Source organism: Mytilus californianus, unplaced genomic scaffold (genome assembly GCF_021869535.1).
Source record: "Mytilus californianus isolate M0D057914Y unplaced genomic scaffold, xbMytCali1.0.p SCAF_6, whole genome shotgun sequence".
In the NCBI taxonomy this organism is placed as follows: domain Eukaryota; kingdom Metazoa; phylum Mollusca; class Bivalvia; order Mytilida; family Mytilidae; genus Mytilus; species Mytilus californianus.
Window position 1 is genome coordinate 80,152,863 of NW_026262712.1, and position 15,037 is coordinate 80,167,899.

At 32.0% G+C, this 15,037-nt stretch overlaps 1 protein-coding gene, 1 long non-coding RNA gene and 1 pseudogene across 2 annotated transcripts in view; all 3 read left to right on the forward strand.

Annotated features, from left to right (window-relative positions):
* LOC127704203 (alpha-1,3-mannosyl-glycoprotein 4-beta-N-acetylglucosaminyltransferase C-like) overlaps nucleotides 1-15,037 on the forward strand; it is a 111,206-nt pseudogene that overhangs the window by 36,193 nt on the left and 59,976 nt on the right.
* LOC127704196 (alpha-1,6-mannosyl-glycoprotein 4-beta-N-acetylglucosaminyltransferase-like) overlaps nucleotides 1-15,037 on the forward strand; it is a 49,006-nt gene that overhangs the window by 10,023 nt on the left and 23,946 nt on the right. The window lies entirely within an intron of this gene.
* Nucleotides 888-5,603, forward strand: LOC127704211 (uncharacterized). Its single transcript, XR_007983183.1, has 2 exons — nucleotides 888-1,064; nucleotides 4,767-5,603. It is a non-coding gene; the product is annotated as an uncharacterized LOC127704211 (long non-coding RNA).

A 15,037-nucleotide genomic window follows, 5' to 3' on the forward strand; every position in this document is an offset into this window, starting at 1 on the left:
AAATATGTTATCAACAGTCATTTAAGGACTGTTGCAGTGGTCTACGGGGTTGTCACAGTCAAATACTATTTATTACAGTCTTTCCAAAAGTTGTGGCAGTTGTATAATGTTTGTCCCAACCTTTTAATAGTTGGGACAGTTGAAATTTGTTTGTGTCAACTTTTTAGACGTTGATGCAGTCAAAAAATGTTTGTTACAACGTTTTTAGAGTTGGGACAGTTGTAAAATGTTTGTTAAATTTTTTTAAAGGTTGTTACAGTCATAAAATGTTTATTACAAATTTTAAAAGGTTGCTACAGTCGTTAAATGTTTAAAACAAACATTTCATAGGTTGTTGCAGTCGACAAATATTTTAGCGTCACTGTAGCAACTCAGTGTATAGAAAAAATTTACGTTTCACCCGGCTCTCAAGATTTGATATAGTTGTGAAATAGCCCATAATTTATACTATTGTCATCTATTGTGCGGTTGTTGACTTGTTTTGTTTTTTATTTATTTATTTTGCGATCGTTGTTTATCTTTTGTCATTTTCCGTTTATTGCCATAGCATTGTCCGTTCATTTTTGACATGTGCGTTTTACTTTCCTTTAGGTATCTTTACTTTTTATTTTATCTATTCAGATTCGTTCATAACTGGTTTTACACACCAGAAGCCTTCGTTTAAAAATGGAGTTTTAATATTATTGCAGAAGATGCTAATGAATTCATTCAAATTTATATTTGAAAAAGTTTTGATAAATTCTGAGGAATAGAAAATGTACCGTCGGTGTACCTGAAGTAAATTTAAAGAATATGACTAAGTTATCAATATTGTACAGCATAATAAAACATTTTTAATTTGAATTACTCTCCATGAGGAATATTTTCCGATGATTAAAAAAATAATTAATTAAATCTGTCAAGTTTCTTTAAAAACGGAAAACAATTCTTCACCGTGGACGATTTACCCTCTTTATTTTCTTGTCGGCAAACTGGACCTGGAGGTCGGCAAACTATATTTTACACAGGAAACTACAGTTGTTAGACCACATGTACAATATAAGCGGAGCTGGAAATTACAATCGGTGAGTAGAAATGAATAATATTTTAAAGCATGTCTATCGAATAATCATGGATCCAAGATTTTGAAGGGAAAATGTGCATATTTGTTCTTCCTACAGACAGGCTATGAATCGACGATCTATATCACCACACTCGTGCATAGTTGCATGTTCCAAGGCAAAGTTAGGATTTGGGCTTGGAAAAGTTGTGCATCATTGAAATTCATGTTTGACACCATTCCCCCTCCCCCTTTTATCATGTGTATTTCATTTAATCCCTTATTTACTTTGCATACATCACCCCAAGGGTGACAAGGTCAAGGGAATAAAAAAAGGTTACTCTTGATCTTCATCGTCTTACTGTTAAACTCTAACATGTGGGGCATTGGTTAACTTTTGTTGTGCGGGATGACCTTTTACAGGACCTATACATAATGTACATATTGTATGTTAATGTATTGTTAACTCTGGTCTTAAATTTGCATGAAATACTTGTCACTGGACTTCTTATAACCAACAACCAACCAATCTTTACATGTACATATCCATATAATTGTGTTACTAATGCTGGATTACAAGTATTTCCCTGGTTTTGCTTTATCAGCTGATAGTTTTCGTTCTATTAAGAATGCATTGTGACGTCACAATTTCCATTGAAAAAACATGCATAGTACAAATTAATATGACGGTGTATGAAAACATATGATCTGACCATAAAATTTTATGAAAAGTATAAATTTTAGTGACTTATTTAGCAAGTATGCATTTCATTCAATTTTTAAATAATTCCCAAATCATGGACAACAAAACATGAATATATTTGATAATATAAGGCATTGAAAGTGAATATGTATTAGCATTTATTAGATGGTTCAAAATAACATTAATCATCAAAATAAAACAATATTATTAAATTAATGTTCCTGAAACCTTGCACAGATTCAAAACAGTTGCCATTTAAACACAGTTGATTAAACAAAATGTGCTAATTCAATTAGTAATTCTTTCATCATGTACTTAAAGATTCATATTGAACAAGGGTTGTGGAGGTTGTTGCATCTTTTCTCAAAATGAATAATTACAATGAATAAAATATCTATAAATATGTCATCATGTTAATTGCTACATGTACATGATTTTAAGTTAAAAAGAAATAAAAAACATATTAAAAGAGCAAAGTGAGCATCATAATTATATTCTTTTTAGATTTAACATAGAATATTAAATCACTATAAATTTGTAAATACTTTGAACCTAAACTATATATTTTCATGTGAAATTTTTATATAAATTGTGCCCTCTGGTTAGTCAAAATTCATTTATGCCATAACTGTTATCTAGTAGTAACATTCAAGGGTCTTTTTATTTATTCCACCATTAAAATGATTAAAGGACTTTCTATTCATGAGTCAAATTTGTGTGTTAAATTGTGTTTTGGTTACTTTATTGTTGCCTTACTGTTGGGTTGATGCATCATTGATATATAATTATATCCCACATCTCCTTTCATCATGTGCATTCACATCTGACTGCAGATTTTTTGCCTTTTCTACATAATTATTTTATGTTTAACATTCAATATGTGGGGAAAACATAACAAAAATATCTATCTGTAAGCATATTTTTTTTTTATCTAAACATGGTATAAACTTTTTTAAAGTATTTTATGAAGCTCAAAATATTTTTATAGATATTGTAGTATCAAGTAAGTTGTCATAAAATTTACTGTGTTAACTGCATTGTATGTCCAATAATTTAGTTTAAAAATACCTTTTATTCAAATTCAAAATAAATAATTAAAATTTATGTATTTACTGAACATGAATTCATGACCATGCAAATGTGACATTAAAATAGGTAATAATCAGGATGTTAACACTGGATAGGTAATAATCAGGAATTCTTATATACATGTTATAGCTAATATACAGATTAAGACACACAATAGTTTATTGCCTTGGGGAGGAATTTTAAACTGTCATGGGTATATATTGAAGATGATTTTATAATGATGTTCACAAATTATAATTGTCCTCTTCAAAATTTTGATAAATATTTCAAAATAAATTGTAATTTAAGAAAAATATGAATCAGCAGGATATAATATTATTTTGGTTACAAAAAATGCATATTTTAAAAGTTATCTGAGTATTGATTTATCAAAATAAAATTGGGTAAATAACTAAAATAAAATAAAGAAAGTGTTGTCTGAGCTGCAAAGCATTATTTAATACAAGCTGTAATAAGGAAAAAGTATACAGGGTAACACAAAAGATGTAAAATTAAACTCAAGGATTTAAAACATTAACCAGTCAGGGGACTTTTTGAAATAAGTGATTTTTAAGTCACTTATTTAAGTAGCAAATTGGAAGGTTTGTCACAAATTGTGATTTTGTAGTTTTACCAAAATTTTAAACACATAGGTTTACATAATATCTTTTCATTAGTAAAATTGAAAAAAAAATGAACTTTTTGCTTCTTTTAAGCAGCAAGGTTTATGCCTTTGATGCAATCATTTAGCTGCAAATTCTATTTTAGTTGAAAAAATGCTATAAAAATGGCTTTACATAATGAACTGATACTTTCTTAACAGATTTTTCTCAGCAGTGCCACTGTGGGAGTATTTGCCCTGTAAAATTCAAGGTTTCATCTTATAGATTAAGAAAAAAAAATTCTACTGTTCACGATAAAAATTTCACTGTTTGGGGTGTTGAAATTAGTGGGGGTTATTAAAATAATGATACTTATTAAAAGAAATGATTTTTTGGAAGGAAATTGAGGTATGATACTTAAACAAGTGATTTTTATGTCATTATCCTAGATTTAGTACAAGGTCATCACCTGACATGACCGGGTCATCCTATCAACACAGATGTTGGTTTTGATAAATTTAGCAACATAATTAGCCCCTGGATCAATAGTATTCTATATTTAAAGCTACAATAAAATTAAATCACTTAGGCTAGTGATTAATTTGTACTACATGTACTTAAATAGGTGATTATTAAAGAAAAACAACTCTTACTTCCAACCTTTATGGTCATAATGTTACTTGAATCAGTGATTTAGAAAAGCGCTCATTTAAGTAAGTCCCCTGACTGTTAACAGGGAGGGTTAAGCCTTGGAACAGTATATATATCATCCTGATTAACCTTAGGACAAAGATTCTACATTTACATCACAAAGGTTTATTCATTATATGCACTTGACAAAGGGAAAGTCAATAGCATCTATATAGTAACAGTGCATTTATTTATTTAATTATTTTTTTCATTCTTTAAACTTTTCTCTGTAGTATCAATTTATTTCATATTAACATGAACAAAAGCAATAACCTGTTGTGTTTTAGAGAGGAATAACTATGTCCATGATGTCTGACTTTAAAGAATTGATGAAATAAAGTATGGTGTGAGCCTCAATAAGACAGTAACCCTTCAATGAAAGTACACAGTCACACATAAAAAATCATTAATGTAGAAAAAAGACCATACATAGAATTTAGACCCACTAAAAAGATTTATTCTTCTTGTTTAAAACTGGGACTTAAAAATATAATTGTATAAGTCCTAGAAATTTTTTCGTCAATCAAATGAGGATTGCTAGTTTTCATCTAGGTAGATACAGTTATTGTAATTGACTTTCTTCTAAGTACCGTACAATGTATATAGTATTATGTTAGCTAAAATTTTACTGTACTTTAGTCTCAATGTATATTTTTTTTTGTAGATTCATATTGGCTTGAGCATGATTCCCACTTAGAATATGAAGCCTGCTACATGTGCACTTTGATGCATAGGAAATATAGATGTCACTGAGTCACTCTTATAGCTGCAAATTGTGAAACAGTGGATTAATTCATTATTTTGTGCTAGTTATTTATTGTTTTTGGAAATAATGAATAGCACTTGCAGCATTATTCCATGATGATGATGACTTGTGATGTTAGGATTAAATTGGACAAGAAAAAAAATTGTGCATTGTACAAATAGGAAACTTACAAATTGTATTAAAGGAGGACCACAGTACTGGATGACTAAATAACTTGGATAATCATGATAATTATTCATTTGGTATATCAATAATGAATTTGGAATAACAAGATTTCATAGTTTCAGTGCATATTAATAGTGAAATCATACATTGTATCTGAATTCCATGAATACTTTGGATAATTATTCATTTGAAATAGCCATTTGGAATAATGAAAATTCCTAGTTTCAGTGAATATTAATAATAATAGTGCATAATATCTGAATTCATGAATACTTTAGTGGATAATCAGTCATTTTAATATAATAACAATTTGGATATAATGTGAATTTCTAGTTTCAGTGAAATTTACAACACAGTGCATGTATAAATCGCATCCGAAGTTTATGTTGGCATTGCAATTGTTAACTACCACCAGGGTGTGTAAAAAGACCTTAACCACCCATGAGGGTCTCTCGTAGTCGGTCACAGTTGTTAAGTGTCAAATGACTGCTTGCTGTACTTAAAGTCTGAATTAGAATTAAATAAAAATCTAAATTAGTGCCCAAGCATATTAAACAAATAAACCATGTACTTCAAAGTATAATTTTATAGTCCCGCCTACAACAAAAGTTGATGTATGCAAGAAATAGGTATTACAATCTGGCAGCGGCTACAGCCAGTCAGGGGTACTACTTGTACAAGTAATTTTTATTTACTTGAAGAAGTAATATTAATATACTTATATAAGTAAATTTGTAGGATACTTATACAAGTGTATTTTATTTACTTGTATAGGTAAAAAAAAATTGCCTTAGTTATGTCCCTTAGACATTCAGATTTTTTTACTTATATAAGTGAAAAAGTCATCCTATCTTCTTTTCTTGAATTCTTAGGACTTCTTTGCTCTAATAGAATTTTAAATTGTCTGTCTTTTGCAGATGTCTTAACTAATCATTTAAGTGTAATTTCATGAACAATGAAAATCTCATTTGTCTGTTATCTTCAGAACACTGCTCATTTACAAGCCCCCAAGGAGCAATTTTTGAAGGACTTGTGCAAATACTTAAGATCTTTGTGCAATCAGTTTCTTTGTTGAATTAATGAGATGAAACATTGAGCTCTAATAAAAAATTATGAGCTATCCTGGGAAAAATCATTAAAGGCATGTTTTTACATCTCAAACTTGAGAATTTTTGTGGGGTTGTAAAAAAAAATTACTTATACAAGTGAATTTTTGAGAAAATTAAGGGGAGATTATTCAAACATTATAGTTAACTTATATCATGTATAAAAGTATATTTTTTTTACCTCTTCAAGTAAATAAAGATTACTTGTACAAGTAGTATCCCTGACTGACAGCGTAACCTATTTGTATAAAGCTTCACTAGGTACATTTTAGAAGCTTAAAGACCTGGATACTTCTTTATGTTATGAAGTTTCTGTTAGTAACTTGTTCATTGCACTTTACCTTGTTTTCATGGTTCACTGACTGTTTGAACAGTCATACAGTGAAATACTCTCTTACATGTATAACATGTACATGTATAATGAGTAATTGGATAAATTTATATGGTATATATATATAGGTATCTTGAAAGGTCTACATGTCTCATTGTCTGTCAGGCAGGGTTAACCTGACCTTGACTTCATTCCATGGATCAGTGATTAAGGTTATTTCAGTTACTTTGTCAAGTTTGTTTCTCAGAGGAATAATAGGTCAACTATATTTGGTGTATGAAATGATTGTAAGGTGAATATATCTGACTGCAAGACCTGCATCAGACTTTGACCTCAATGAAAATGTCATGGTTCATTGAACAATTTAGTTTTTGTGGTTTGGTCTATTTCCCAATGTTTCTCAGATGCTATAAACTACATGTACATGTACATGCATGACATGTATAGGATCACTATTTTTGGCGTATTGGATATCTTCGTAAGTTGTACATGTTTGATTGGGAGGTTTAAAATCTGACCATGACCTCATTTTCATGTTTCATTGGGCAATGTTTAGTTTTCATGGTTTGGATGTTAAGTCTATTTCACAGATACTATAAACCACTAAATTTTGGGTATGGAATGTCAGTTTGTAGGGTGTACATCATCTGTTTGGCATGGTTAATTTGACCATGACTTCATTTTCAAAGGTAATTGATAATGGAAAGTTTATGTGATACTTGTACATGTAGTAAAACCTTCATATATACATGTATTACATTTTTTACATTCAACATAAATTCAATTTTACATGTAGGCAAAGCAGACTTGACATTTCAGTGTGTGCACAGTCACTCTTATTACATCACCATTGATCATGTCTACCATGTTGATTATAGCTGCTTTTTGTTAACAAAAGTCGGACAAGTATTAACAATTGTTATAATTCATTTGATAATAGTCTTGTATAACATGTACAATGTCATGAATGTACAATAACAAAAATTAAGGAGATGTGGTATGATTTTCAATGAGACAACCATCAATGAGACCAAGTGATGTAATTGTTAGTAACTGCACATCCTTCAACAATGAGCAAAATCAGTACCACATAATCATGATAATGAAAAACCTATAACAGGCCTAGCCATATTGAATGATGTTACACAATGTAAACAAGTTGAGATGAGAAACCCAAGTTTGATTTATATACAAAAGCAACAAACAATCTGTTGGCGATAAAATTGGGTCAGTTAATAGATATAAGAAGATGTGGTATGATTGCCAATGAGACAACTTTGCATCGAAGTCAAAAATTTTGAAAAAGTAAACCATTATAGGTCAAAGTACAGTCTTCAACACAGAGCCTTGGCTCACACTGAACAGCAAGTTATATAGGGCCTCAAAATTACAGTTAAGCATGTTTAGAATTTGAAAAAATAGTTCCTGGATGATAATTTCTGATGTCTCCCATTTTTATCATGTTTACAGACCCATTGAAACATGAGTGATGACAAATGTATCATGGTTTACCAAAGGCTTATCATGCATATAGGTGATCCAATATTAACAGGCTTCTGCCCTTATTCATGTTTTTCTACAAATCCATTATATCTGCTTTTGAATAAATGCCTTCTAAATATATATCCCAAGATGTTTAGCAACATTTTCAATATACACAATAAGCATTACAAAGGCATACATGTATTATGCACTATTGGTGAGCTGTTTGTTATAATTTACATATACATTATACATACATTGACATATATATATATAGCATGGTGTGAAAAGCCTATGCAATACAAACATGACAAATAGACTAAAACATATGATAACAAATTGGTGAAATTGAGTAAACTGCTACTATAACATCAACCCAACAACAACTAAATAACAATCTAGAGGTCAACATATATCTATACGTCTAAACACGTGAAAACTTTACGTCGACAACAATGTTAAATAGAACTGCATTTTTTTTAATAAGATCATTATTTGATTAATAAAATGATGTGGTACTTGTTTACAAATTAGACAATTTTTCACCTAAAATCCAATGACATAGAAGTTAGCAACTGAATTGGCAAATTTGATATGGGCAGAATATTAATTTCCAACATATAGGCAGCCAGATTATATATTTTCACTCAGACCAGGGCCAGAATACTTATTTTCAGTCCATCCTTCTATTAAAGTGAGTCAAAACAATTTGTGTGATTTAATTAATCAATGATTTTTTTTTCTAAGGGGCGCCCAAATAAGTTCTGCTGGTAATACATATGTACTGTTTTCATCACTGATTGAAGATGAATATAATTAGAATATTGGACCCATTTGGTTTCTTTACTATTTGAATTATATATCAATATTGGACAAGCATTTATATGATTAAATAAATTGAATTTAAAAAATGGAAATTGGAAAATATTTTAGATAAATGTTAGCATGGTTAGTACGACATCTCATCAACTGAAACCACAAAGGAGAATCCGATGTCAGTCTGTAGAATTTAACAAGACCGGAGTCTAAAGAATACAAGAAGTTCTAAACCGTTATGTGAATAAATAAAAGAAGATTTGATTTCCTTGTCTGAAACAATGCGAGTTTTCTTGTTTTGAACATTTCAACTTTCACTGGCGCTAGTTATTTTGTCGGTCTTGTACAGTACGCCCATCTGTTTATAAATACTTTTGGTAAATTGGTTGAGAAAAATCCGGTGAAAATATGAATGATCTCGAGTGATAATATTTTTACCTCAATCAATCATGAATGAATGCCGAAGTGCTATTTATCAAGGACATTTGAACTTCAAATAGACCACTCGTTACAATATACAGTACAAAGTCGAGTCAATATTGAACTATTCAAAAATAAAATACAGTAAAATAAATTAAATTTAGATAGATTTAAGATTATTTTTGTTTTTCCATAGCTGCAAAAGATGCGTTAAATGTTCATCATAGCTTTGATTTTTTTTATATGTATAGAAATCAAAATGGTTAATACGGCAATATTTATAATTTTGCAAGAAAAAAAATGTAGCCAGAAATAAAAGCTCAAAATAAGTGTGTGAAATAAACCCTCGGGGAAAAAATTAAGCAGTTTAATATGGGGATAAGTTTGACAAGGGTGTATATTCGGAGTTCCCCGCTGTGTTTACAGTATATCGTGTATATTGACCGTTATGATGAAGTAATGTGATTCGTAAAACTACGGGTATTGAAGACAACCTTGTATGCATGAATGATTTCACACCTAACTAATTTTAAAAAATTAAAAAGTTTTTATTTAGATAATATTGAAATGAAAATTGTCAACTGTTAATACAGTTAAAGATACATTTGGTTAGTTTTAAATGCGAATAAAACCGTCCTGTGTGAAATTGCAGGTATTTAGTGCTGGTTCCGATTTTGTTCGATGAGATGATAGGCGAGGGAGTGTTAATAATTATATATATTTAGCTCATTCACTAAATAAGCGGGGAATACCAAAATGTTCAGTGGCAAATATTTCAAAATATTTTTTTTTTAAATCAATTTCTATCTAAAATTAATGTATTAAATGGGTTTGATAGTTGTGTCTCTTTGTCACAACCTTATATTGCACACGGTAAAATTGTTTTACAAATAATTTAACCTATCCCTGACTGTCAGAAATTTTGTATCCGTGACTTTTAAGTCTTAATGACGATCAATGTTTGGAAGCTGCTTCACTTATAAATTAGCTATGACTATGTAATGGTTGTAGCAATCATATTTTTACTGTTACAACCTTTTCAGCGTTTAAACAGTTTATTTATGACTGTTTCAACGTTTTCCGTGTTGGGACAGTTATTAAATAAGTGTTACAACTTTCAAATGGTTGCAGCAGTCTTATTATGACTGTGACAACCTTTTAGGCGTTTAATCAGTTTATTTATGACTGTTGCAACGTTTTTCGAGTTGGGACAGATGTAAATCAACTGTTACAACTTTGAAATAGTTGTATCAGTCCTTTAATGACTGTGACAGTTATTTCTAGCGTTGTTGCAGTCGATTTATGTTTTAGACAAACACTTTTAAAGTTGGGACAGTTACAAAATAACTGCAGCAGTGAAATTTAACAACTGTTACAACTTTAACAAACATTATCAGTCTTAGAACGACTGTTACTGGTATGGACAGTTGTTTTTTTGTCCAGTAGTGAATGTGAATAAGAATAAATAATTCACATATTTTAACAAGTTTTTTTTAGGTAGTCCCTTTTCAGCATTAAATTAAAGTGACATTTCTAGACAAAAATAAAAAATAAAGATAATCAAATTGAATACGCTTTTGTTTCATACTGTTATTTTTCTAATTGTCAAGTACACAAATCTCCAGTTCTTTTATTAGAATTTTAAGCTACACATTTCTCTAATTCTAGAAACATGATATAAAATAAGGGAAGTAGTACAATGTATGATTGCCAAAGTAGACATCTATCCCCCAGAGACCAAATGGCGTAAATGTTGGCATATAAAGGTCACCGCATAGCCCTCAACAAGGAGCAAAACCCATCCCGATGGATGGAAGGCAACGATCTTAATCTTCATCGATCACTAGTATGAAATCATGCATGTAACTTTTGACAACAACGGGCTACATTTGAGAAAAATGACTGAAAAGATTATACCTATTTCTGCCGTCGCCATATTGGGATCGTCGTAATTCCAGTTACGATTATCAGTTTAACACCAGTGACTATAGCCTATAGTAGTATTGGTATTTAACATCAGCGCCAAAATCGTATCGACTTTCCTAACGTCTATTAGATACCAAGTCATTTAAATATCTCACTTGCACATTCGTTCAGGTCATTTATAATGATATTTTGTAGCTATATCATGTATAAACATGTAGGATAAATTTACTTTTCTCTTACCAGTTTGCCAGTAGCGGATCGAGAACTTTTCATAAGGGGGGGGGGGGGGGGCTGACTGACCTAAAGGGGGGGGGGGGGCCCGCTCTAGTCATGCTTCAGTGATTCCCTATATAATCAACCAAATTTTTCCCACAAAAGGGGGGCCTGGGCTATGCTTGCAAGCATAATTATATACATAGCTGTCTATGCGGTATGAGCTTTGTTCATTGTTGAAGGCCATATGGTGACCTATAGCTGTTAATTTCTGTATCAATAAGTCTCTTGTGGAGAGTTGTTTCATTGGCAATCATACCACATCTTCTTTTTTAGCTCCAGGCATCACTTCGTCTTGGCGTCCGTCGTCAGTCGTCGTCGTTAACTTTTTACAATTTGAACTTCTTTTAGAGAACCACTGAATGGAATGGAACCAAACAAGGTATGAATGTGCCTTATGAGATGCTGACCAAGTGTTGTTACTTTGAAACCAATCCATCATCCAAGATGGCCGCCAGCGGGGGACTGAGTTTAACATAGGACCCTATGGGAAATACATACAAATGTCTTCTTTTAGAGAACCACTGAATTGAATGAAACCAAACATGGCATAAATGTTCCTTATGAAGTGCCGACCAAGTGTTGTTACTTTGAAGCCGATCAATCATACAAGATGGCCGCAAGCGGGGGACTTAGTTTAACATAGGAACCTATGGGAAATACATACAAATGTCTTCTTTTGGAGAACCACTGAATGGAATGGAACCGCGAACATGGCATGAATGTTCCATATGAGGTGCTGACTAAGTGCTGTAACTTTGAAGCCGATCCATCACCAAGATGGCCACCAGCGGGGGACCTAGCTTAACATAGGACCCTATGGGAAATACATACAAATGTCTTCTTTTAGAGAACAACTGAATGGAATGAAACCAAACATGGCATGAATGTTCCTTAAGAGGTACTGACATAGTGTTGTTACTTTAAAGCCGATCCATCATCCAAGATAGCCACCAGCGGGCGACTCAGTTTAACATAGGACCCTAAGGGAAATACATACAAATGCCTTCTTTTAGAGAACCACTGAATGGAATGAAACCAAACATGGCATAAATGTTCCTTATGAGGTGCTGATGAAATGTTGCTACTTTGTTGCCGATTTACTGGTCAAGATGGCCACACGGATTTTTTTATTAAATTACGGGGCCAATATTTAACCAAATTTGGCCTCAATCCTTATTTGGGTATCTGTTATGATTTTTATCTATTTTTGCATGGTTTCCTAAACCATAGTAGAGTCAGGTGAGGTCTAGAATTTTTTGGGGGAATGTATATATGTACGTACCAAACTAGATTTACTAGATGATAATAAATAGTTTTAAAGCAAATTACATTGCATTGATTTGATGGTGTTGTTAAATGTATCCTTGTTTGAGTGAAGATTTGGCAAACAGGATGAATTACATATATTTTATTTAAAATAAATTCCAATGTTCAAATGTGAAATAAAAATCAATATATTGCTATGGTGTCCTCACAAAATCAGCTCATGTCTCTACAGTTCACCAGATAGTAGTTGTATATATATGTTCAGTGTTTATGACATGTCTGTTGCTTCTTTCTATACTAGAACTTGTCACTGATTTACTATAGTGAAAAGGACTGCCCATTTCTTCAACATTGCTATAATGATCTATAATGTTGCAGATGAATGTTCCAAATGCTTCATTCTTCCTGTGATCCGGGTTATCTAAAATAAATTCTCACCTGTAATATTAAAAAAGAGTAAAACGTTTGAGAAGTGTTTTCCTTAGGGCAATAATTATAGGTTTCATTGAAATTCAAAATATATACATGTAATGATATATGTATGAATCCAGATTGGGGAGGGGGTTCAATCTTATAATCATTTCCATATTCTTTATTTTTTTATATCATTTTTCTGTTTTTCTCTGTTCTTTATATATTGTGTCATTTATTCTCTGTACTTTATATTTTTCAACCCATTATTCTCTATTCTGTATTGTGACAAATTGTGTTAGCCTACTTTTTTATAAGACAGCGTAACAACGAGTTATTGCCACTTTTTACAAGAACAAAGGTCCGTTTAATTTTATTTATTCATTGTGTAGATTAATCGATAATATTATACGCGGGGTACATCAACACCACAACCCAAGTGATGAATTAAGGTGACAGTAGTTTACCGATGTTCAAATCTCGTAAATCAATTAGGAAGAGACAAATCAAGGTAACAAACAAAGACTGAGGCAATCGCGTAAACTCCAAATAAAGCAGGATCGAGTTTGTCGACAGGTTAAGCGTCTCCTGTAATTAATGCATCACCCACCATGCGAATTCACACTCGGTCAAAATGTCACACTCGGTAAAATTACAGATCAGACGACTCTACTGGTATCTAAAGATCTAAGACCGCGAAAACCTATCGCAAGTGAGTTGAGACAACGACACATCGTATCGGTCAATCAATTTGTGATAGTGACCGTAAAACATATGTAGAGTCGATTTCATTCGTTCTTCCTCACAACTCTGTTGTAGCCGTTTTTTGTATAAGGAACACACCCCTTTCAATGAAGTCTATATAGTGTGAACATGCACAAACTTAACATATTAACTGAGTTATACAAACGCCATACAATAAAGGAGACTACGATTGTTGCTGTCTTATTGACGTATACCTCGGATCTCCTTTTTCACATCAGAAACTGTGTTGTCGAAATAAAGGTTAGGTAAACTGAAATATGCTTACGACTATTAGAAACTCATTGAACATTAATTCGTGAATGGAATTCGAGTTATTCTGCGCGTTTTTTCTTCTTCTTTTAATAAGTTATTTAAGCGCAGCCAATATTATAATATAAGCATACTGAGATATATATATATAAAGAAAGACTTTAAGGAATTAGGCTTATAAATTACAAATTACACTATACACTTAGATATATAAACACGGCTACATTGTTGTAATGCAATAGAACAGTCAACTTTTCAATCTTTAGTAATTCACTTATAAATACATTACTGTGTGTATTGTTGTGTGTTTGTTTATTCCACATTGTCTAGAGGTATACGGGAAGGGTTGAGATCTCACAAAACATGTTTAACCCCGCCGCATTTTTGCGCCTGTCCCAAGTCAGGAAACTGCTTTTGTTAGTCTTGTATGTTTTGTTTTGTTTTTATTTTGGTTCATTCATATGTTTCGGAGTTTAGTGTGACGTCCATTTTCGCTGAACTAGTAAACATTATTGTCTAGGGGCCAGCTGAAGCCCGCCTCCGGGCGCGGAATTTTCTTGCTGTGTTGAAAACCCATTGGGGGCATTGGTCTGTTTTTTTTAGCTCACCTGACCCAAAGGGTCAAGTGAGTTTTTCCCATCACTTGGCGTCCGTCGTCCGTCGTCGTCCGTTAACTTTTATAAAAATATTCTCCTCTGAAACTACTGTGCCAAATTGAACCAAACTTGGCCTAAATCATCCTTAGGGTATCTAGTTTAAAAAAATTATCCGAAGACCCTGCCCACCAACCAAGATGGCCGCCATGGCTAAAAATAGAACATAGGAGTAAAATGTAGATTTTTGGCTTATATCTCTGAAACAAAAGCATCAGGTAAAGATCTATCTGCCCTGAAATTTTCAGACAAATTAGACAACCCGTTGTTGGGTTGCTGCCCCTGAATTGGTAATTTTAAGAA